This window comes from Centruroides sculpturatus, unplaced genomic scaffold, assembly GCF_000671375.1.
Source record: "Centruroides sculpturatus isolate CEXI.00-Female unplaced genomic scaffold, Cexi_2.0 scaffold1436, whole genome shotgun sequence".
NCBI classification, from domain to species: Eukaryota; Metazoa; Arthropoda; class Arachnida; order Scorpiones; family Buthidae; genus Centruroides; species Centruroides sculpturatus.
In genome coordinates, this window is record NW_019385730.1 from 186,751 (window position 1) to 201,549 (window position 14,799).

The window sequence follows — 14,799 nt, forward strand, 5'->3', positions numbered from 1 at the left end:
TTAATGACTACTTATAATATAGAGAAATAACAGCAGTCTTAAGGATTTTATGGCTAAGATCAATGATAATAATGATGGCCTTAGTCTAAAATTGGAACAGAAGAGTTCATTAGATATGCGTTTTCTAGACGTCAGTATCAAGTTCAAAAAAGGCCATTTATCAACTAGCGTTTTTACTAAACCATCCCACAGCTCATTATATATTTTCTCCCCAATCCAAAAATTTGTATAAGTATAAAATTGAGGCTTTCCGAGCTTGAATAAGAAAGGCATTTTTTTATTGTGACAGAATCCAAAACAGGTTTAAAGAAATAGATGGAATAATGAACGTGGCCCAGACCCTGGGTTACCGAAAAAGCACAATTCTAAAAATGGTTAAGAAGCATGAGACAAACATCAAGAAAAAGTCGGCAAAGATAAGGTGTTATTTGTCTTTCGCAAAGACGTTCGGATATTTTTTGTTTTACACTTTCGCCCTGTGGGCACTAAGAGGGCCTCTTATAGTAGGGCCACTATGGATTCGGCCAGAACAACAATGGACGACCGGGTGGTGAGGGACGGAGCCTAACATATTCGAACGGACCAACCCTCGAAAAGTTCCTGGAACTTTCTTGACCCGTCCGGATTCGATCCTGGGTCATCCAGAACAGTAAGCTGCCACCTTGACCGCTGGACCATCTGACCGGTGATATTTGGATATTAGAAGCATTAATTGTAACAAATTTTGCTGGATAATGAGAGAGTAAAAGGTCGTTTGTCATATTTCGAGTAGAGTTTACTCGGACTTAATGAAGAGTTTACTCTTTATTAGCATTCGCAATATTTATAACACTCGCCTCCACTCTCCAAATTAAACTATTTGCAATTTTATAGTAATTAATTATAAAAACGTTTTAAAATAAAACATCATACCAAATGGCGCATACTCAATTTGAAATGTTTTTGTCGGGAAAGTTAAGCAACTCATTTCTAAATTTTCCTACAAAAATAAACGAAACTTTCTCAACATTCGACTTGTTTTCAGATTTGTATTATGAGGTACGAGTGTATTTATTCAACTAATTTTTTCATTTATAAGATTTACTATACAAATTATACCGACAGATTAACTTATTATAATGTAATGCATGTACAGTACGTACCTTCAATATGAAAAAGCGTGTGATAGGAAAGCAACCGAAATAATTGAAATTCAGTTCTGATTGCTGACACTCGCTCACCATGTTGTAAATCTGAAACGAAAACATTCAACATGTTTAATATTTGAAAAAGTGAAATTATAGAAAAGTTTATTAAAGACTTTAATAATATTACCATGAGAATATCGTCCTCACTATCGCATTGAAAGTATCTATCGTACAATATGGTGCAGATATCCATTTCCTGCGAGAAGAATGTGAAAAATATGAAATTTGGTATAAAAAATACTCCAGAAATACTAAAATAGACTCTAAGGAAAACTGTTAGAAAAATTTAAAAAATGTACAAAATTCAGCAAGGAGTTTCGTAACTTTCTCAGCGAAACTTTAAAAATTCTGCTGGTGTCTGTTAGAATACTAACAGATAACACCAGCACAATTTTTATTATAATTATATTATAATTAAGAAACTTTTTACAATACTCAATTCTGAAAGAAAAAAGTTGTTGTATTAAAACAATTACAACTGCTAATAAACGTATAAAATCTTCATGAATATCTACCTAACTCAGGATATGACGCTTCTTCCTCTATCCACCCATCCCTCGACTAATAAAATTTAATAACATCAATTCTCAATTAAAGAAAATTGCTTCATGCAATTATATTCAAAATACAGGATTTATTTGCTTTATGTAGATGAGCAAAATCATCTCCTGCTAGGCACACGCACACGGGCGCCCGCGCATACACACACACACACACTAACATAATATACACAAAAGAAATCCTCAAACTATCTTTCATTTCTCGACGTGTCAAAGTGCCCTAAGTCTAAAATACTTAAAGGTTATAACCTCTGCTATGTATAATGGCTGGGAAAATGAAAAACAATTAGTTTTTCTTTTTCTGCTGGAGATGGCAAATATAAAGAACTAGTAGCCTGGGATGCCCCCTAGTGGGCGTTCTTTACAAATTTCCATGAGGCACGGTTCCATTGACTTTTTTGTTCCTATCAATATGCTCTACAGCTCTGTTAAAGTCCCAATGGTAAGATTTACCCTTGAATGAAGAGGTGGCGACCCCCCAAACTGTAGCCCCTGTGCGAACAATAAAGTCAAAGGAACCATACCCCTACTCGCGACCCTTCGCGAGATATAAGCCCCTGAAATAATAAATTCCTATCACAAATATACTGAATTATTTATATTGTTATAGTGTCCATTATCAAACGGTTACGGGACAGACACCCGTTGAATGTGTTAATTTGAATGTTTGAAATATGACGCCTCTAGTGTCGGTTATCAAACGGTTACGCGGACAGACATCCGTTGAATGGGTTATATATATAGATGAGTTCACATCCAGCCTAAGAAAAGCATTAAGTTTTCACAATTATATACCTGCGAGCAATTCCAAGCAATTTAGTGATAATACATTACATCTAGTAATTTTTATACACTGTTTAATCGTAAATAAGAAACAGTAAATTAATTTAAAAAGGTTACTTACCTTTCTCGACAAGGTCGATAAGTAACATGGGTAACTTAAACAGAGAAATAAAATGCTAATATTAAACATTTCGATGTAAAACCTTAATGTGTCTTCCATTTCGTAATTGAACAGAATGATCTTTCCTAATGAAAATTCCAGGCATATTACAGTAATTATTATTACAGTTGTAAATTCATTCTGAATACCGTTGATAAACTTCAAATTCTCTTTGAAATTTTGTAAACATTTCCTTACAATTCTTAACGGAATGTCTCCGCTCTCTTTTTTCAAATATTCACATAACACTAAAAACTGCATCTTTAACATTTCACAGAACAAAACGATAAAGAAGGCGATAGTAAAAATATTCATTGTTGTGTAAATATTGCTTATATTCAATGCAATTACACAAATAGAATCTCGAATAGTCCATGAAGTGTCGGCTAGTAACAGAAAGAAATAACTGTTTGTCGTTATTAGAGCAATGGTTAAAATTACAATAATAATAATCCACGAAATGACAAGTAAATTTTGGATTTTTAAAAGTTTAGGAAGTTTCCGGTGCCTGAATGTTGGTTCGTTTATGATTTCATGCAATAGGAATCGATGTTTTTCAATGGGGGTCCTCAAAGTTTTCAAATTCCACACTCGAAAATAATACAAATTGAAAAGACTTAAGAAAAAGCATATTAATCTTATATCGTTTGCATATTTCTGGAATACTCCGCAAGCATCACACAGAGATAATGCTATATCTTCTGTTCCTACATATAGGATGATGACGTAAGTTATACTTCTAACTGTAGACATAATTTTTAAAATCGTTGCATATATATACATAAATCTTTTTTTCTTTGCTGGGATAAAAGATAAATCTGCACAAATACATTTCATAAGTATCAGAAAAGGTGAGAAAACTACTTCCGATAAGAGTAAATCGACCATTGTGTTCACTTTTCAGTTAATGAAGACCGCTTCTAAAGTTGAGATAAAGAATTGATAACTGTTCTCAAAGAATTAACTGTAGTCAAAGCAAGAATTACATTAAAAAACATGTCTCATAACGTACTCGATTACGAAATAACCAAATTTTGCGTATCATTATTGTAATTTGGACACTAGTGGTAATTTCGCACTTTACTTCGGAGCTAGTAAAGTAAAATTTCCCATATATTCTTCACTTGTCTAATATTTAAGACAAGTCAATTTTCCATGGTAAACAGCCATTTGGCAGGTTACTCAATCGGTGTCTTGTCTTATATCGATAATAAAGCAAATCGAATTCAATCGCTCTTTGTTCAGCTAATTTACTGATATTGAAATAATAACCTAATATACATTAAAGTGACATTAACTTAAATAATTGCTGTATGGGGCTATATATCATAGACATATTCAGAAATGTAAACGTTAATGTGCTTCGTAATTCATGTATTCATTTATTCTGCAAACAATATCAAAGTAAGAAGCATTATTGAATAAAATCAATGTTTTTTTACCCTCGGAAATCGCATTACGCAAGTCTGATTAATTTTTTCAGATTTTTACATTATCACTCTAGACATATTTCATAAAGTACGAATGTCCACTAAAAAAGAGTTAGCCTGCCGTCTGAGGATCCGGATTCGATTTCTGGTGTGTGATGTCGTAAAGTTTTTAAGATCATCTGTTACGGATAGGCGAAGGCCTGTTTCAAAACACCTGTACAAACCCATCATGGACTTAGACATGAAATGCATAATTTTAAATGAGACATATTTGTGTATATACTTTTTAATCTATCAGCGGCCGAATGAATTAAACCTCTGGACACTGATCTCGATTACTCGTTTTACCAACGAGCTGGCCAAATGGAGTTTTCCGATTTTCTTCGGATAAATAACAACTAAATAGGGTCACTTCCGGGTAGAAAGTCGTTCCTAAAGCAGATCGCCTATGTTTTGCATTATTTTATTAATTGTAGTTGTTGTATTGAAAAAACATGATGTACTCAAAGAGCATTTAAGCGCATGATATTGATCGTCATAATAAAGTCATTTTCTGACGTTTCCTAATTTTAGAAAGGGACATGTCAAAAGATTTCGATGAATTTCTGTTATTCTTTCAGTACAATATAGATTACAATAATATCCTGTATTACGCCATTGCTTATTCGAACTGAAACAAAATTATTAAATATTGAATTTGATTTTGACTAACTTTGTCATTATTTAATTCGGGTGCACGCTTAAAGTCCAGGCTGGCACATTAACGCGAATCCACGTAAAGTACCCGTTAGGTAACGGCTATTTCCGGCACAAAGTAGTGTCGATAATCGTTGTAAAAATAATATAGTACTTTACAAATGCCTCCTCTTCACTTCTTTCCGGATAATTGACAAAGTAGAGTCACAGAGACATGTACCATCACGAATACTANATTTAAAGTGTTTGAATATCTGTGTAGTATTCAAAATTTCAATATAAATAAGCTGCAAATATAAGTTTTGGTTTTATTCGTATACGTAAACGCGACACGTGGGCGTTCTGCCGAGGTGGGATCCTCCAATGAGGACTTACTGTGTTCTGTGTCATTTAGATGTTGCACACGTGAAGAAAATCCGAAAAACTCCACGTGGCCACTGTAATGGCAAAGCAAAAATCCATGACTAGCTACCAGTGCACAGTAGTGGTATTATCTAATCGGCTATGATGGGCTCCAAATCAAGCATATGCTTTTTAGTCTTATGAAGAAACATAAGAATAAAAAGCATAAAAATAGAAATAACATTAAAATAAAATTATAATTTTCACTGCTTAACAGAAGAAGCTTTCATTTATATCACTTTCGTGTATTCTTTTCTATACAGAACAATAAATTTTGAAAACATTTTTGTCAGATATCCGAAATAAATAGCCGTCTTGCTTATTTAATAACTTTATAATTTTGAATGTAGGAAAATTAATACCATTGGTGTCATCGAACAGATATTGAAATAAAAAACTGAATATTTCAGATTAAAAAATTATAGATTCCATTCTGAACAGAATTTCTACTAATTTTTTATTTATTATTTAAAATTTATTCTATGCGTGTTTAATATTTCACATGTCCTAATTGATTTACAAGAAATTTCATTAAATAAAATGTAAATAATATATATTAATATAAGCAAATAACAGTATCTTCTTTATAAGGTCTCTGAAAAAAATTATTGGGCTGCAATTTGGAAAAAATTGTAGACTTATAAATTCCCATTGTAATTGGTGGTTTTTGTTAAAAATTAATTCTAACACAACGCAAAATTTCTTATACAGTTCAAGTTATACGTTACTTTATTGGATTGATATCTACTGCTACGACCTAGAAATTTACGTAAAATATAATTTTATCAAACTAGGACGGCCAGAGGGTAACGGGATTCTGAGTCAAAATACAAATTGGGCCCTTGTAAGAAATTAAAGCTCAATATTAAAGTAAATCAATTAAACCTAGCATTGTAAAATGGCCCTACTGCCTCCAGCTCAGGGAAATTTGTTTATTTTTGCCAGTCTCTCTGCTTCGCTTCACTATTTATGGACACAGAAAGACAAAATCTCTGTATTGATAATCTTTACAAGCAATTTCAATACATTATATTCTAAAAAATGGCATACGTTAGAAAAATTGTATCTTTACTATCTGCATTTCTATCCAAGAGCAAAGGGAAGCTTAAGTGGCACATTAAACACTACTACGAGTTGACAAGCAATTCGTCAATCAAGTTACAATTATTATCTAAAAATGTTTTTTTAAATGTGTAAAAAATAATCAAATATTATTTTTATTCTTTGCTCTGTTTAACCCCGAATTACAATAAAATATATAAGAATTTATTTTCCAATTTGATATTGCTGCTTTGAAAAAATAATATTAATACGCACTTAATAATTTCTAGTGTACGCTTCACCCCCCAAAAAAATTACTACGTCTACTAGGGAGGTGTCTTATGAAAAAAAAATTAGGAAAAAAGGCGCCATGTATTAAAAGTAAACTTTTATTAAAATTACAATATAACGAAATGCCGTGTGTTAGCAAGTGGGTAAGTAAAAGCTAGAGGTGTACAAGAAATATCAATGGTGTTTAAGGTAATAAATACACTCTAATAACAGATGACAATAAATAAACTTATTGACTCTGTAAAAGCATATAAGGTTACGATATGACGAGAGCGAATGTTAGGGATGAAGATACGAACATAACACAACTAATAGATAAGCGATTTAATATTTTAAGCTTACCGGCTAAAACATGACCTTTATATATATGTTTTTATATTGTTGTAACTTGTGAACTTCTATTTTAGTTGGTTGAGGAGGCTCATGAACTACCCGAAACGTGTACAAATACGATGAACATATATCAACTAAGTAAAAATTAAATATGAGATTTGCCAAGTGTCTGAACGAATACAATGAATGATTTGTGTTCGAATTACTGAACAATTATTAGCACGGTTTCATGAACACCAGAAAATCTTCAGGGTGATTTTCTGACCGATCGCAAAACTTTTCCCTTGTTATGTAAAGCAGACAGAAAAGTAAAAATATCTTCATTTTTCGTGTTCGAATTCGTAAATTTATGATTCATAAATATTTTCTTAAGTCAGAAAACAAAAGGATTAAATTAAAAGTACTGTAAAACCTGTTCAAAACTCAATTTCTATAGGAATAGTAAAGGAAGAATTTTTACAGTAAAACACGCTAATAAAACGCTAATAAAAAATTTCACAGAAGTTAGCGATTTTGATCGCAATTTTTGATTGGCGTCCTGCTAACCGAAAAGTATCTAAACGAGTTATAATAAAACTTCAATTATTAGTGAGCCACGATAAGATGTAAGAGTATGCAAATTTATATCGAACTACGTAGTTGAAGTGGAAGAAACAGAAGACAATATAAAGCGAACTTAAGTAGGATATCTATTTGCAAGTAGTAAATTCTTTCCATAGTAAACTAATGCACAAAAGTAAAATGGAACTTAACATTTATTACGTTATTATCCGCGAATAATAATAAGGTAATTCCTGCTATAAAAGAGTGCAGAACTAAATTCGAAACTACATTCAACATGGCGACGTTCTGAAATAGAAATAAGGAACATCGACCTCAGAAGTATGCAGTGATTCGTACTGTTTTTGCATTCATCCTTCTTCTCGTTGTCTGGAAGGGAGTAGGTTTTCAGTGTATTAAGTATCTCGCTGCTCATAGTAATGTAACAGTAAATGCTACATTCCTGATGTTAATTTAAATAGATGTACAACGAACTGGTAATATGAATATACAGATACTCATCTAAGACACCAAGTTTGTAAGCAAATTTAAGGTATGTCTTGAGATGCATCTCGTTAGTTTATAAAAATTTCATAGTGTTGTAACTTTCATAGTACTGGATTATAGTATCGTGATAGCAAATGTTATATTTTTAATGTTCGTTTAGATATATACAACAAGTTGTATTGTCTATATATGTGTGTACCCGTTAAATTTATAAGCAATCTCCAAGCATGTTCCACAAAATATTCTATATATTTATATGGGGTTATGACTTTTTTGCCCTGTATAATTTATGTTTTTTTTTTATATTTGTATATATACAAAACAAAAGGGCAGAGAGTGTCCCTTTGTTTTGTATGAATTTTTATTGTTTTTTATTCGGCTGATGAGGGGCGAAGAGTGCACGAAACGCATAATGTAAAGCGTGTATCAACTAAACAAAGATGAAAAAATCCAAGTGTTTAAATTGTCACACTTAATTGTGTTTGAGCCACAGAGATAACTACTGCGGCAGGCTTCTTTCGGAATTCCTTTCTGGGGCCGGATGTCGTTGGCATGAGCTCCAGGATTTCAATTGGAGCTACTACTACCATTCGTGGACGTCGTCGATAGTTTAACCCGGACCTCCTCTTAGACATTTTCGCCACCTCCATCTGATCACACTTACAGCTATGATTACTATTCCATATTCCATAAGCAACTAACATAATATAAAGTTCGAACTTTGGACACGCAAATAGGTAAATGGGGTTTCAGAGAACATTGTTTTGACGGGCTCAATATCATATGGTTATATCCCGCAGCGATCTACCCACCAGTTGCAGTGACCAATTGCTGTCTTCGTTTTGCTGAAAATTCCATATTACAATCTTATATATATATTTTTGAAGTCGAGTCGCCGTGTCATTTAGAATATTTTGTATAGTGGGAATGGCATATGGGCTTCACATGGCGATATTAAAGGTCAGCTAAAAGTGTGAGGTTAACTTTTAAACGACTGTTTTGATATGCAAATTCGATTTACAAAAGACCGTTTTTTATTATTATTTATTTTAATTGAAAAAAAGTGTTTTTTTCAATGTGGCAAAATTGGTTCTTAAATGGCACCTTTCCCTCTGGATGGACAACTTTACAGGGGCACGAATGCGATTATGGCTTCTCTGTTTACGGATCTGACTTGCTGGGAAGCTGCGCCACTCGTAGGTTAGAGTAGGTTAGCGTTAAAAAATATTGATAATTTAAAAACGAAAACACGACAAAACAAAATGAAATTAAATTTATTGACATAAAAACATATTTTACATGATTATTTTTCATACTTATTATTACTTCTAATCTTGTAAAATCAAACATGAATAGGTATGCACTAAATATAAAAATCCCAATATTAATTTTGTCCAGGCATCCGTTAAACTCTGAGCGGCCCGATAATCCATACACTTCGTTGTAATACACAGTACATACCACTAGCAACATCGTAACTTAATATAGGGACATGTTTTGCTTATGAATATATGTAAATGCGAGTTAAAATTAATTAATTTAAGTATTATTTTATTTCATTTTTTTGAATGAAATTTTTTTCTTTAACAGAATTCAATAGTAATTGCTTTAAAAGTCTGAAGAATGGAATACTTAAACGTATGTAAAAAGAGGAATATCTGAAGGAGTAGCCTAAATGAAACGTTTATCGAATTTTGGCATACCAAATTACTCAATTTGTCATCGATCGATTTCTAACCTTTTAAACTATATTCTACGTACTTAGTAATGAATGTTGAAATCGAGTCTTATTTTCAGTATATGGGGTATGCTTATGAACACTGTAGTGCAATATATTCATCTGAAGATGAGTACAGTAATTTAAACATAAATCGTAAATGTAAGCTTATGTTGTTTACGTTTAAATATAAGTATTTTTAGAACTGAAATATTTTTGCGATTTATTTAATTGAATTTTAGTTTTATCTGTAAAAATATTACTTTATTTATATATGTAATATAAAGTATGTTATTATTTTCATTATATATGCTAGTCCCTTATTCTGATCAATATCAATGGGTATCTTAAAATATGTTTTATATTGTTAGGTGGTTAGAAAATAGTGTTACGCACATATCGTCCTAGAACAGGCTATAAAATAGTCCTAAGAATAGGATAGGTTAGTATACCAGAGCTTAATCTATAATGGAAAGAGAAAATACGCGCGCCACCCTCGGAGGAATTAGTGGTTTAGTCCCTTTGCTCCCCTCCTTCGCAGGTGACCTGGAGGGTCTCTGCATAGGCGATTTTTTCGAATCACTGGCAGATGTATGTAAATCAGCAGCATGGACAAAAGTTCAAATGTTAGGAGTGGCTAAGTTAAGAAGGACAGGAATCGCCCGTGAATTTGTTAGGAAAGACAGGCGAATCAAAAGTTGAAGATTTTGAGGAATTTAAGCGAATAATGATAGAGCACTTCAAACAAGTGCCTTCTGCCATTCGACTCAACAAATTCTATGCCTGTTTACAGCGTCCGAACGAAGACGTCCAAACTTATGCGGCTGGTTTGCAGGCCCTATCTGTGGAAATAGGGATACAACAAGAGGGAACAGATGCTGCCAAAACTGCTATGATAAAGGACATTCAGAGCAAGGAGTTACATGAATGGTTGAAAGCCTTCAATTTCTAAATGGTATCAATATCAATATTAGACAACAAGTAATGTCGAGAGAACCAGCAACATTCAACGACAACCTTAAAGTCGCCATAAGCAAATAAACTATTAAGAATCGTATTGCTTACCCTCGTGCAACTATAAAACCGATCAAACAGGCCGCAACGGGAAGGTCTCACGATAATTAGCAAGTGTTAAATGCTGTCATTGAGGACCTCACGGTTAGATTGAACAAAATGGCACGACCGCCGTCTGCGCCTAGAAACGACAAGTTATATAGAAGAAGCAAGTATCGTCCGATTTCATACCCTCGCCGACAACGAAACTCGCACCCCGCGCGGATCCAGCGCATACACAGCGAAGCGCCGGATTGCTCCTTGGAAGATGAAGATCATTAGAAAGGCATGATTCAAGTTACGTCCACGCATCCAAATATCCTATAATTTTAGGATATTTTAATAATGTGTCTATAAAATTCGTCATTAATCCTGATCTAAATGTCACGTTGTTGTCAAATGAGGTAGCCAACCAGATAAAAGGTAAAGCATTCCTTAAATTCGCATCCAGAAAGAAGATAAAAGGTTTGAACGGAGAATCAATTCAAACCATAGCCATGGCGGTTCTCACCTTAAAATTTAAAAGACACAAGTTTCCCATGTCATGCAAGATCGTCCGATCAGAGATACAACTCCCTGCGAAGGCGTCATTGGAAAAAATCTCCTTGAGCAAGAACAATTGGATGTTGATTTCGCAAAAGGACAATTAATTTTACCTGACAGCAAGGTTATCCATTTTTGTTCTCCGTGTCCAGCTTGCTCAGCGACAAAGGAAACGAAGATCCAAGAACCAGGAGACAGAAGATAGAACCTCGGACAAGAAAACAATTAAAATTATATGTCAGACACCCACCAGGAAAGAAAGTAGCCGAATGCAAAGATCGGAAACAGAACCAAATTATTTAATTAATATGCCTTTGTGTCCTCTATCTTAATTTTAGAATTTATAGAACCGAATTATATTTGAATCGTGCAGTCAATGCCCCATACACCGGATCGGAAGAGCGTCCGAGGAACAGTTATAAAAACAGAAGTAAGAAGAGTTAATGTTGAAACGGGCGAGATGAAGCCCGAGAATCAAGGAGAAAGACCTGATGACATAGAAAGGTCTGAACTGGAAGATAATTCTTAGGGAGAATTTCAGCAAAATCTAAATTAATTGATTAAAAATTATAATTATTAAAGTTATTAAGTCATGGCACTTAATGCCTCTCTCCTCTCTCTACTGGCAAATTTGTTGCATAATTTATTTAATAACAATAGCCGTGTCTAGCCCGATGGAATTTGGTATTGGTTAGTGTCTAGCTTTATGTATATCGGGTTTAGCAATGTTATTTGTTTAGATATATAAACGAAAAACAATTCTAAAAACCAACTTTGAAAACTTTGCTTGTGAAAGTATTAAAAAGAACTTACATGATATACGATGTAAATGTAATTGTTTTCTTACAGAAAAGACAATACCAACATTTAGTGGTAACGTTAAAATGTCCAGAATTTCAAATTTAAAAAGTTTGTATTCGTACAATTTGAACTGCCACCTTCTAATAACAGAGCGTGGTTTAATAGGTTGTAAATCTTAATAGCATCATAAACCCGGAAAACTCCTTGTGGTTAATAAGAATCGTCACTCGGTAAGCGACATTCGAAGTGGCTTTCCTAAGAAATTCTATAAAGGAATTCCTGTAAAACATGTCATTAAATTCATTCACAACTAAAAGAAAATATGGAAATTCGATTTCTATTTACCTTAATCTAGAATATTTTGCTGAAATATTCTGCTAAAAACCTATCCTTTACGTTCATATTATCTACTTAATTGAATTTCATGGCAATTGTCAAATCTAAAAATACTTCAGACAATTAAAACTTAATTTTTTATAACCCAGTAACTGAATCATTAAAACAAACTGTTGCACTTTCTTATTTATAAATTTTAATTTTTTATGGGTAATTCCATAAAATAGTCATTTCTAGGATTCTTTCTACTGTTTTCCCGAAGAAAAGGTCTAATATTTATGTATTTATTTTTATAAAAAGTTTAAAAACTGATAGAAGTAATAATAAGAACTAACACAATAAATTATTAATTATTTAAGTACCGAGAGTGAGAATTTTTTTGAATTTTCAAATACAAAAGTATCATTTCTCTGTGAAAAGATAAATTTTTTTAGTTCGAAACAACCAAGATACAGTTCTAAGATTTTAATATAGGCTTTCATGTTATTTTTTCATTCTGCAACTGCATATAGATATATAATTATATAGAGATATACTGCTCATCAGAAATAGTAATGTTTTGACATTACCACATACATCGTATTTCAGGAGTTTTACTAGTTGTATTACTAATTATATTGATCCAAATACTGAACATATTACATATCTTAAAGAAAAAGTTCAATGCCTTAACTGAAGATAAAATAATTATACTACAATTAGATGAAATACATGCAAAACCCCAGTCATTAATTTAATAAAATTTCTAACCAAGGTAAATCTATTACTAAATACGAAATAAAATGCAACACTTTAATTGACTACATGATAATACACATTTAACTTTTAGAAAAGTACCTTTCCTGTTGGGTATGTGAAATTTACGCGACAATTTTAACTCTACTACAAATTTGCCATTTCGTAGAATACACTTGTATACTGGTTTTTATGAAATACAATTCTTAAACGTTAAATTAGAATTTATATTTTATTTGCATATACAATTACATCAAACAGTACATGTGAAAAATTTTTGAGAAAATATTCCTAATAATTTTTTTTCAAAAAGTAATCTACTTCTCAAAAGAACAATCTAACGTCACAATATATTAGAAAAAGTTCAGGTTTTAAATATATATTTTCTTCCGTAGGAGGAATCGCAATGACGTCATGAATTGGAGTGAAACGATCTGCAGATAGTTTGATTTCTATTTTTTTTTTCTTGGAATTATTTCCTTTTTGGCAAATCTGACGATAAGTTGAAACGTTGTAAACTTTTCAATATAAAGTCCAACTCTTAACTGGATACATCCGTTCGTTTTGCACGTAAGAAATTTCCTTTCGTTTAAATGTCTGCCATTAATCGAAAAATATAAATTTGCTTCTATTACACATCGTTTATTATGGGTTATTGATAGACGAATGCTTGTCATAAAAGATTTTTCGTAAACAAATATTTCTGATATAAATTGTATATTTTTAGTCACGAATCTTTGTATTTTAATGACAAACGGGTATCGATTGCAGAAAGTGAATAATAACGGATATTGATAAGAAGTCCTGGTTTTTGTGGACTTGGAAATATTGTCAGGGACACACGACAATTTGTCTGTTACGAAAAACAACCTTATTGCTTCCAGTTCTTTTTCAGTTAAGATGAGTAAAAAATCATCGGACTCAAAAATTTCATTTTCCATTGTCAAAAATCTGATTTTTGGTAAGAAAGATTCCATGAGTTGTCTTGGAGATTTCTTCTCACTAAGTTTGTTCATGGCCCATTTGTAAGTGATATCGAAGATACTCTTCTCGTCTAAACGTTTATTAATTGGGCGAGATACGAGTGTATTTATTGTTGCTTCTTTGCAATTCAAGTACATGTTTGTACAAAATATTTCATCGTACTTCGCATCGAACTTTCTCCAACAAGTATACAACAGTCTGTAGTCGTCGATTTCGGAAGCAAAGTCGTGTACGGAACAGACATTTTCTGTACGTAAGTTATCAGTAATACGAATATGACAAAATTTATTTACACCAATGATACGTAACGTCTTGTTACTTCCTAAAATATCCATTGCTGTTTTTAAAGATGGGAACATTGATACTTTACTGTCCAACAGTCTAAATGTAATGGAAATACGATTGTCACGATATAATTACAGTATTTAAAATAAACTGTAGCAATATTAAAAGTTTAAAATTTATTTCGTCGTAGATCGTTAAAAGTTTCTAGAAAATTATAAAAAATAGGTGACTAAATACAAATAAACATTTGATGTCTTCACACGTTTTATAATCAAGGAAACACAATTAACATGAGCAGAGTGCCAGAGAGACTTTTAATTAGTTTACATGTTCATAAGCAGGGAAGTCTGAATGGAATCATGGACTTTTCTTATATTAATCTAGTTTCTGTGATTGTGTAGGATGTGTGAAGACA